The sequence below is a fragment of the Oryzias latipes genome, chromosome 6, assembly GCF_002234675.1.
Source record: "Oryzias latipes chromosome 6, ASM223467v1".
Lineage (NCBI taxonomy): Eukaryota > Metazoa > Chordata > Actinopteri > Beloniformes > Adrianichthyidae > Oryzias > Oryzias latipes.
This window is the reverse complement of record NC_019864.2, coordinates 2958266-2969842: the sequence shown is the minus strand read 5'-3', so window position 1 is coordinate 2969842 and position 11577 is coordinate 2958266.

The window sequence follows — 11577 nt, the reverse complement described above, 5'->3', positions numbered from 1 at the left end:
GTGAAACTGGATAGCAATTTAACTTTTAATGCTCATATAAACTTAGTGGTGAAATCCAGTTTTTTTCACCTGAGACAACTGGCCAAGGTTAAACCTCTCCTCTCCCGCCATGACTTTGAGATTTTAATCCATGCTTTTATTTCAACACGTTTGGACTACTGTAATGCTCTCTATGTTGGGCTTTCCCAGAAATTACTTGCTCGTTTGCAGTTAGTCCAAAATGCAGCTGCCCGTCTTCTAACTGGTACACGGAAACAAGAACATATCACTCCCATTTTAGCATCTCTTCACTGGCTCCCAGTTCGCTTACGCATTGATTTTAAAATTCTCCTATTTGTTTTTAAATGTCTCCATGGACTCGCCCCAAAATATTTGTCTGACCTGATTCAGGTGTACAATCCCCCCCGCTCCCTTAGGTCAACAAATCAGACACAGCTGGTCGTCTCGAAGACCAGGAGAAAACTGAGAGGTGACCGAGCCTTCTCAGTCTTCGGACCAAAAATCTGGAACGAATTGCCCCTGTACCTCAGACAGATAAACTCACTCAGTATTTTTAAATCTGCTCTTAAAACATATTTTTTCACTTTGGCTTTTAACTGAGTTGGGATCCGGACCTATTTTATGTGTTTTATGCTTTATATTTTTATGTGCTTTTATTAATTTTTGTATTGTTCAGCACTTTGGTGAACCTTGTTCTGTTTAAAGTGCTTTATAAATAAAGTTGAGTTGAGTTGAGTTGAGATTAAATTTGGAAGCAAGATCATTGAAGTTTGCAAACATACCGTTTAGGTACATGTCTTTAAATTTGATAATACCTTTCTCTTCCCAAATTGTGAATGCAACGTCTGTCTGACCAGCTAGGGAGAAAAAGGTGATTTTTGCGTATGGGACTAGTGGTAAGCACTTGAGTGAGTCCGTACGTCTGTCTGAATTGAAATATAATTTTAAAGGTATTTGTAACGATTGGATTGTGTGTAATATAGTGTGAAATGACACAGGGAAGACTAGATCCAGTAAGGGCTGTCAGAGTTGTTGTTTTACAGGAGGAGGCTTCGAGTTGACACCAGTTAATATCAGAAGCTTGGAGCCAATGCATAATTTTTTGAATATTAGAGGCCCAGTAGTGATGGCACAGGTTTGGTAGGCCTAAGCCACCTTGATGTTTAGGTCTTTGTAATCATTTTAAACAGACCCTTGGGTTCTTGCCGCTCCAGATGAATGAAGAAAAGCTTTTGTCGACTGATTTAAAGAAAGATTTAGGGATGTAGAGGGGGATGCACTGGAACAGGTAAAGGAATCTGGGAAGTATATTCATTATTATACTGTTTACTTTCCCTGCAAGAGACAGGTTAAGAACTTCCCAGTTCTTCAGGTCTGTCTTAACCTTCTCCAGTAAGGCAAGGAAATTTTGTTGATACAGACTTTGCAAGTCTCTTGTGATATTAATTCCTAAGTACTTAAAACCGTTTCTGGATATCTGAAAAGGTAAGGCAGTGTCTTTTAATTGAAGCGCTAAGTTGTTGAGAGGAAAACACTGACTTTTACTGAAGTTTAATTTATAGACAATCATTATTTTAAGAAAAATAAATAGATAAGCGGCTGGATAAAGGACCGTCACGCAGGAAACCTGGGTTCACTTCTTAGGGGGTGCAAGGAGCCAAAATTCAGTGTGTGTCCTCAGGCAAGACCCTTCGTGCTGCTGCCAATCCGGGTCCAAGAAAATAAATGGTTGTGTCAGGAAGGGCATCCGGCTTAAAAACTCTGTCAAACCAACGGTGTGAAAGTTGATGTATTCAGAGATTTGAAGTGACACAAAGAGCTCAGTTGACTTATTAGCACATTCTTTATGCTATAGTTATCTGAATAATTGTTCATATACTAGACATTTATTCAATTCCTCCTGTTTCACAAGACTACATGTGGCTACAGAAGTAAGGCGTGTATATATTCAGTCGATTATTGTTATCTATTCTGTTATGATTTGCCTTTAAAGATGAAAGGTCCAGTCCTGGTCCATTATTTTGGTAAAAACATTTCTCCCAAAGTATGACTTTATATAGTTTTTAATTATTTTTTATGCATTTTTAGGCGTCTGAGACTAATACTGCAAAGCGACTTATAGTACTTATAAACAAAAAATATGAACATAACTTATGTTCACAGAAGTGATCCAAAAAATACAGCAGAACTTTAAAGACCACACAGGGGCAGGTTTGAAATAAAAAAAAAGGGAAAACAAGAACCCCATGCCAGATGCTAACATTGCATGATAATCTGAATCTGTAATAAGACAAACTGGGAGATCCAGTCGTTAGAGGATCTCAACTACAACTACAGCAGGGCTCATAAGGAAGTATTCAATGTCAACAGGCTCCAAACTGAAGTCCTCAGATTGAATGTGACCCAACCTAAAGTCAGAACTAAGACTGAAGAAGTGCAAGGGTAACGGTTAACTTTGAAAACTGCAGAAAATGAGATGATGAAATAAAAAGCAGAAAAAGGCTTAGAAACACCAGACACATTTTCTTGACTCAAGTTAGTCCTACAGAGAAATGAGTTTTGGAATTACAGTTTTTACAGAAAGCTTCTGTAACGTCTAGTTTCATACACCTTTAAGTCATTTGGACTTTTAAAATCTGAGAAGAACCAAACAGCCTCTGTTCGTTCCTAAAAACACTTTCCTTCTTTATTTATTTAAAAATTCAATAACTCAGTAGGGGTGAGATTATATAAATTTACTTCTTCCCACTCCTTTTTCAAGCAATAAATCAAACTCTACTTGATCTTAGATAATAAACGTGTTTAATGAATCTAATGTGACCAAAATGTGTATTGGATGCATCATTACAAAAATTTCTGTTTATGAGTAATTACACTGTTTTTAATTTATTCTTTATACATTTTCACCAACAGGCCAACGCCCATTAATAGACGAATTCACACACTAGAATCACTAAAATAATTTCACAATCTTTTTTTCTTTACGTTAATTTTTCTTTTTTTTAATTAATGCATTTCATTATTTCTGTAGTGAGGTTCATGTCTTTGTTTGATTCTTTTGTTGTCTACCATTAATGCTTGAAATAAACCAATGAATCAAATGAAACAAAATCTTTGGTATTATTTTAAGGTTTGCAAATCTGATACTTAAAAACGTATTTATTTTTAAAACTCAATTTGGAAACTTTACAGAAGAAAATCAATTTGAGTGACAAACACAAGTGAGCTTTACTCTCTAGAATACAACACTGAGCTTCACATTTGTCTCTTCCCTCCTCATCAGCTTCATGACCGTCACCTGTTCTTAACTCCATATGTTGCTCTGCTATACTTCGCTTCTCTAACAGTTTGTTGTAATTGCTGCTCACGTTCTAGTACTCCCATGGATTTTTGCTGGTCCTTTTTCTGTTTTTGGACCTGGAGTTGCCTGTGGATTGATCAAGTTTTCTGACCTTCATTTACGAATCTGAATGACCCTTTTTTTGGATTTCTCTGGATTGTTTGCTGGATTGACCTCACCACCCCCCTGATCATCACTGCTCCTCATCCTCCTTAGTATTTACTGAACATTTAAGGTCATGTCACATATGACATTTTGGTCTTTTGTGATACATGTGTGATAAACGTAATTCATAAATGTTTCTTGTGTTTGTCGTTTGTCGATGTACGCAGACGTCCGTCGAAGGTTTCGGCCGACAGGTCTTTCTGTGAATTCGGTTTTGAGCTGTTCAAGATTTTTGATTGGTTGAGAATTACGTTTATTCATATTTAATGTAGTTTATTCGGAATTATTGCGTAAATCTTACGCAACTGTGTGTGGTTTTTTTGCGAGATGCATACACAAATTTGTAGCTTTCCACCACTATTCCACGTATGTCTAACATACTCGCATGTACCATCAATGTATAACTTTTATGTCTTGTATACGGCGCACATATCATGTTCAAATTACGTAACTGACACAAGAATCACATATGAATTACATATAAACAGCACAATAATCACACAGGATTCATGTTCTACATTGACTTCCGTGTTGTTTGTGGTTTATTTGTACTCCTTTTGTAGTTTACATGGTTATTTGTGATACAGCTGTGAAAACTTCACATAAAGACTACCGGTACCACCTTTCTCACCTTTTTTCACGTGTTTTAATTTATGACAAATTTTTATCCATGCCAGGAAGTGGTGGTGGAGGACCCAAAATGCAGGAGACCAGGCTTGGTGACAGGACATAAAACATTTAATTAACAAACTGAAACATGACAAAACCATGGGGAGCAAGAAAATGGTGGCAAAGCAGAAAAGAGCAGATGACCTGACAAGGATGAACAGAAACCAAGACACTTAAATAGGCTGAGGGCAATTAACTGAACTAAAGACAGCTGTGGATCATGAACCTGAAACTGGTGTAACTGACAAAAAGAAAACAAAAAACAAGAACAAAACAATCCTTAAGAATCCTTCCAATCCATGTAATATTTGCAAAATGTAAGTAGTGGCTGTGTCACACGGCCGACACCTAAATCTCTTCAGAACTCCTCCACATTCTTGATATCTCCACCACATAGCTAAGCTTTTTCTGAAAGACTCTTTCCTGCTCCAGAGTCTATGCCTTCTTGAGCTTTCTGTTCTAAATCATTAAACTGATGGTTTCACTCTGCGTGTCAGTCAGGGATGAGGTTTTGAAGCATCTGCCAAGTAGGGAACGGGCAGTTTGGATAGAGGAAGAGAAAGTTGGAGATTCAGGAGAAACTGTTTGGAAATAAAACCTGATAATGTGTCCTCTAGACCAGTGTTTTCAACCTTTTTTGAGCCACGGCACACTTTAACCTTGACAAAAATCCCGCGGCACACCAGCATCCCAAAAAAAAAAAAAAAAAGCAGAAACTCATAGTCTGTTTTGATCTACAGCCCCCCCCCCCGGCAATCTGACGTGCATTTTTGTGATAATTGTGGCAGAAAAAGCAGGAAGTTGCAGATGTTTTTCTAAAAGATGTAATAAAAGTTAAGTTATACAAGCTGTATGTTCGTTGTGTTTTCAAGACGCTGTCCCTTTAAGCTAGAGGTGGGCACTGAGGGCCGCATTCCTGCATGTTTTCCAGCATACCCTGCTCTGGCATGTTCTAATTGGCTGGACACACCTGAACCAGGTAATCAGCCATGAGTAGGGCAAGATTATTGGCTGGACACACCTGAACCAGGTAATCAGCCATGAGTAGGGCAAGACTATCTGGAAATCATGCAGACACACCGGCCCTCCAGGCCTGGAATTGCCCACCCCTGCTTTAAGCCAATGCATCATGGGAGATGTAGTGTGAAAACTGCGACAAAACGGCAGAAAGACTTGCGTCTCTGAGTTTCATGGTTTTGTTCACTTGTTCCACGGTCTGATACCGGATTCTGTGGAAAGCTACACCGCTAAAGACGAGCTTTAGCTGATGTTTTTGTCGGAACTGACTGAGTTATGAGCTAATTTGGAACAAGGAAGTGGAGACTTTAACCACTTCTGATTGGTCAGACTGATGACATGTGATTAAGCCTTCAAGAATGATTGGTGGAGTCGTGGAGACAGTAAAAGCTGCGGGACTTTTCCTTACACAGTTATAGCTGCAGCTATTTCGCGTTACCGTCATTCTTATCAAAATGTCTTTAATAGAATCAAATAAACACAAAGAAAAAAGTATTTTATGATCGTTTATATTCCTAACTACTCAGTGTTTTATCAGGACCTGTTTGGATGAACAAAGAGCTGATTTCCTGGAGATGGGAAATGCTTTTAGATCAGTTAATGAGGGCAATTTTCCACGGCACACTTGACCATCTCCCACGGCACACTAGTGTGCCGCGGCACACTGGTTGAAAAACACTGCTCTAGACAATGGTCATTGGCTAGATCTCAATGCTATGAAAGCACGATCATTGTCCGTTCCCCAACCATTCTCACCTCACTGTAACTGATCATTCATCTGCTTAACCCACTGTATTTCTTTCAGGGTCACAGGATGACACACTTTTTAGACTCACAGGAAGCCCTTTTGGGTTTAAGTCCAGATGATAATTACAAACTGGTGCTAACAAAGTTGCTCAGAACATGAACTTAATTACAAATTGACATGAGTTGAGAAATCCCTCTTCATCTGTCAAAAAAAATCAAGAAGCAAAAAGAGCTGAGAGTACGGCTGAATGGATTCTGTTGTGCTGTTTTCTTAACTCCTCTGAGCTTAGATTCTGTCGAAGTCAAAGACAAGTTTGTTCAAACTCTTGACCAGTAATGTATCTACATTTTGGTTTTACAGTTGTATAGGCTTTTCTAGAGATAAACTTTCCTATTATTGTGCACTTAGCATGCCATGCATCGATGCTGCAGATTCAGCATCCTGCCTGTCAGTGGCCAGAATATCAACAACATCCCTCTTTTGTTCAAGCACAGAGGTCAAGGGAGATGGACTTACACCAAGCCGGGACAGCGACTGACACTGGAGCAGATCCATCAGCAGAACAGAAGGATGCTAAGCAAAGGAGGTCGTCAGACAGACACTGTCACTGAGCTGGTGACAATACCACCCCACAGCCCTCCTGGATTAACTCACAATGGATTGTTCTGATAACACACTGTATTGGAGAGGGCTTAGCTGGCCTGCAAATGGAGAAGAGTGGAAGGACTGTGTGGACGTGCAACTGTTTGGTGGAGAAAGAGATAACAGAAGAAGTCAGAATTTTACTGTCCTACATTTGATTAGAACAAGACTGCGGCAGCAAAAACTCAACAAGGATGGACACTGTAAAAGACTAAACTTGGTATTTTAAGCATTTAATGGATGTGTTCAACAAAAGTGGTTGTTCAGGATCTTCAAATAATATTCATTTCAATTTCTGAGTGCCTTTACAGTTGAATGACAAATCAAATGAGTTCTTTCTGACTGTTTTGTTGTACGCCCTCATTCTTCTGCTTTCTGTGCAGACTGCAGGTGGCTTCTCCAGGAGGGCACCGCCCACTTACCCGTGGTTCTCCATGGAGGGGCGTAAAGCTGCCTGCACTTGTTTAAGGAGTGTTGAAAGACTCACGCTGATCGTCTTTTCATCTATTTTCAAAGTGTTCCAGTTGGTTTTTTAATAACAATTCTGTCATTTTTAGCCAAAATAAAAAATGTCCTTTTCTAGGACATAGTTTATGCAAAGCAATAGGCAGGAGTTCATTAGAATCTCACCCCTGAGTTGTGGGTGGGATTGTTGGCCTGGAGCAACCATCCCTTCTCATCACCCATAATTAAGAGCTCTCTCCACTCTTACCTGCTAGCTTACATCCCCTCACGCCTTCAACCTAACATGGTGCAACAAAAACAGCAAAAAATCCAGGAGTTATCCAGCTCCACAGTTTAGATCCAGATTCCAGCTCGGATGAGGAAAAATAAGACGTTCATGGATCTATTTGTCTATAAGTGGATGCATCAGAATGGAGCAGAGCAGGAAACCCAGAGTATTTTCTAACAAGTCAATCTATTTCAAACTGCAGTTTTTCATCAGATTCAGAACGATTTGAATAAAGAAACACCTACCAACACTTTAACTAATATTTCTGAAGCTTTTCAAAAACACAGAAACAGAAAGTATTAACAACTATCGCAGTTTCATATTGAGTCTACTGCAGCCTGTGCCTCTTCATCCAGCAGGTTCACATTTAAAGACAGCATTAAAGAGACCATGAAGGCAACATTCCATGGACATCTACGTCTTGACGCTGAGCGGCGTGGAGTTCTTCCGCTGACTTCATGAGGAACAAATGCTTGTTTGTTCAGAAGTTTCCAGTGGGAACAATGATATCAGCGTACTCGCAGTGCACAGGGATTTCCTGTTACACCCAAAGGACCTCTTTGTAGACGTCTGCAAAACACTTCACCTTGAAAGCAGTAAAACAAAGTAAGAGGTGTGTGTGTGTGTGTGTGTGTGTGTTCAGATAACAACATCAGGGCTTGTAGTTGCATTAAATCAAACGTGCATAATAAGTGTTAATTACACTGGCAAATTTATTGATTCATTCTTTATTGGAGTGTGGACTCATGGGGAAAACCAGTTATCTTTCAACTCTGCATTCTTGCTTTGTTAGTCTTTTTGATTTATTAAATGTTCCCTCATAATATTGGATATCTTCACACAATAGTTTCAAAGACAAAACAGAACAAATGCATCAAAGTAAAGCAAATAACAGTTTATGAACCACAGCATATTTATCATCTAATGCTTGTGCTCTATTTACACTTCGTTCATGCAGAGTCATTTTAAGTATGAAACTAAACCAGAACTTTGGTTTAGATGTGATTCCGAACAGAAATGTTATGTACGAAATAGTTTGATGGATGAGCTGCAGACAGCTCGCTGCAGACATAAATCTAAACTTCCCATCACCGAAAACATTTTTTGGGACCACATTTATTCATGAATCATTTTGGATCTGAGTTGTTTTGCTGAATAACTGAGGGTGTGAACTAAGAAGAGCTCGCTCTGGTGTTTGTAATCTAAAGCACACACTGTGTATCTGAGGCATGTGAAGAAGAGAATATGTCCTCTAATATGTATAGATAGAGAAGTCATTGCCTGAATGTCTGAAATATGAGGATGGATCAAATTAATAAACTTGTTTTAAACTCGAGGATCTTCCATTCATCTTCTTCCACTCATCCAGGACGGGGTCGTGGGGGCAGCAGTCTAAGCAAAGATGCCAGGACTTTACTCGCCCCGGCCACTTCCTCCAGCTCCTCTGGGGGGAACCCGAGGCGTTCTCTCCAGTGTGTCCTGGGTCTTCCCCGGGGCCTCCGCCCAGTGGGACAGGCCCGGAGCACCTCCTCAGGGAGGCGTCCAGGAGGCATCCGGACTGCCACCTCAACTGGGCTCCTTTCGATATGGAGGAGAAGCGGTTCTACTCCGAGTTCTCCGCGGGTCTCCGAGCTCCTCCCTCTATCTCCAAGGGAGCACCCAGCCCCCCTAGAGAGGAAGTTCATTTCAGCCGCTTGTATTCTGGACCTCATTCTTTCAGTCATGACCCAGAGCTCATGACCATAGGTGAGTATTGGAATGAAGATCGACCGGTAAATTGAGAGCTTTGCTTTCTGGCTCAACTCTTCACCACAACGGACCGGTACAGCGACCAAATAACTTACTCACTGATTTTGATAGGAGAAATAGCTACAATTCACCAATTAACTAAAAGTTAACTGAACAGGTTATTGGCTCTTTTACCATTTTGAGAATTTCACACATTTTCTTTAACTTTGACTAAAGTGATCATCTGTCACTAAACATTGTCTTGTTAGTCTTGTGACGCCAACTTCGTCTCCACGACAAAACCTTATGCATGAGAACAAGTGAACATATCAGTCAGTCAGACAGACAGTCAGACATTTGTATGGACAGACATTATCAACGGGACAATGTCATTTAAAATGTGCTCTTTGGTCCAAGCAGCATTGGTACATTAAAAACTGTAATGAACTCCAATGAAAATGGTGTTTTTGATGTTTATAACATGTTCTTGTGTCATCTTTTTTTTCATGATGGAGGACATGAAGAAAGAAAATTTAGCTTAAAATAGCATTTCTGAGTATCTCTTTTTTCAAATCATTGTGAATCAGGAGCAGATAAAAAAATAGCGTTTGAAACAGCTGCAGTTTTTACGTATAAACTACAATCAGAACGCCGCAGGTTTCCTGCTCTGCTCCATTCTGATGCATCCTCTGTCAGACAAATAGATCCATGAACGTCTTTGTTTTCCTCGTCTGAGCTGGAATCTGGATCCAAACTTCTGCGCCAATGATTCGGAACATAACTCAGAGGTAAGCTTCTAATGAATCACTGCTGCTCTGCAGAAACTATGTCCTAGAAAATGATACAGGTTTTTAGCCAAAAAAGGCATAATCATACTTTCCAGTCCACTGGGAACGCTATAAAAATAATTTAAAAGAGTATTAGAGTGGGACTTTAAAAAAACAATCTGCTTTGATTAAATTTACAATTAAGAGCAGAAGCTGATGCCAAACTTTAATCAGAGATTTTTGACATAGTTTAGGCGTTGAAAGTTTTTCACATTCGAGCCTTTATTGGTGACTGTGTCAGATCCTAAAAGAAGCCGTTTAATTTACTCTGTCCTTCATGTCTAGAGAGACCATTCCAGGCAAAAGCTATTAATAGTTCAGTAGAACGTTGGCGCTGGATTACCAACCTCTCACTAATACAACCCTTAAAACAACATAAGTTGCCTTATTTGGCAGCTCATAGCAGCTAAAGAGTTAACATTGGGTTGTAAGAAATATTAAGAAGAAACAGGGGTGTTGGGCCTTCAAAGAATACAGCCCACCACCACAGATTTATCTATTCTCCAAAAATGTCCACAAACAGCCATGCTCAAAGTTTGTTCAATTGGACCTGTTGGCATGGAACCTTGTTCTGTGTTCAAAGATCTTTTGTGAAGGTAGAGGAGATGATGGCAAGATAAGTGGAAAGTCTTGAAGGATATCGGTTTTAGAAGCAGAAATGTCCTGACAGATCCCAGCATACTAAAGCAATGACACATCACATTATGTCTGAACAGTGAAAAAACATTCACATTAAAAGAGCCTCCCGAGTTTGTGTTTCTGTGTATTGTTGACATGGACACTCATACCTGTGAAATGTGCTCTTCTGTTTGATGTTCGTTAAAATGTTTTTGCTTTAACAGTCTCCCCCTTTTCTTCATAATAAGAAAACAAAAAATTTATTTAATTAGAAGTTTGCTCGACATAAATTGCACATACAAATATTTACGCATGCTCCTAACTTCAGAATTTCTTTGACAAATGCAATCCTGAGCCACTAATTGTCAGAAAAGCTGCTGTACTGAACCATAGTCACCACACAGACAGGAATGAGATATACTCCGGTATGTCATGTAATGTAAAATGCAATGCTGAGCAGTACATGCTAATAAAAGTTTTAAAAGTTTCACTAAAGTCCTGAATTTCCTTTTGATTTACCTGAAGATGGATTCAAAAATGCACACAAGTCCTGGACAAGGTTATAATAGTTTCAGATTTTTTATTAGTTTTAGTTTTTATTTCGTTTTGAATTTTTGTTTTTAAATTTATTTAGTTTTAATTAGTTTTTAGAGGCAGCTTTACTAGTTTTTATTAGTTTTTATTTTTTGAAATTGCTTCGTTTTAGTTTAGTTTTTATTAGTTTTAGTGTTAGTTTTAGTTTTTTCATTTTTTTTTGTAAATTAGGATATTTGTCAGGTGCATGATTCAAAATCACCAGAATAAGTATTGTATGATAAAAAATCAATCAAAGATACATTTTGAAACACTTATTATTCAGAGGACACAAGGACAACCATCCTTAAATTAAAATACAACAGCCGATAACAGCATTACGTTATCTGCTCTCGCTTCTTTTTCGGGGGAGGGCGGGCGAGAGGCTAGCTTGTAGGTAGTGTTGATTTGCGTTGTTGTGTGCGCTTTTTAAATGTACTTTTCGTATGGTTTTTTCCCTTTGAGGAGCGTTCCACAAATTTTGTCTCCTGCTTCGACTACAAGGCACTTACTTTAG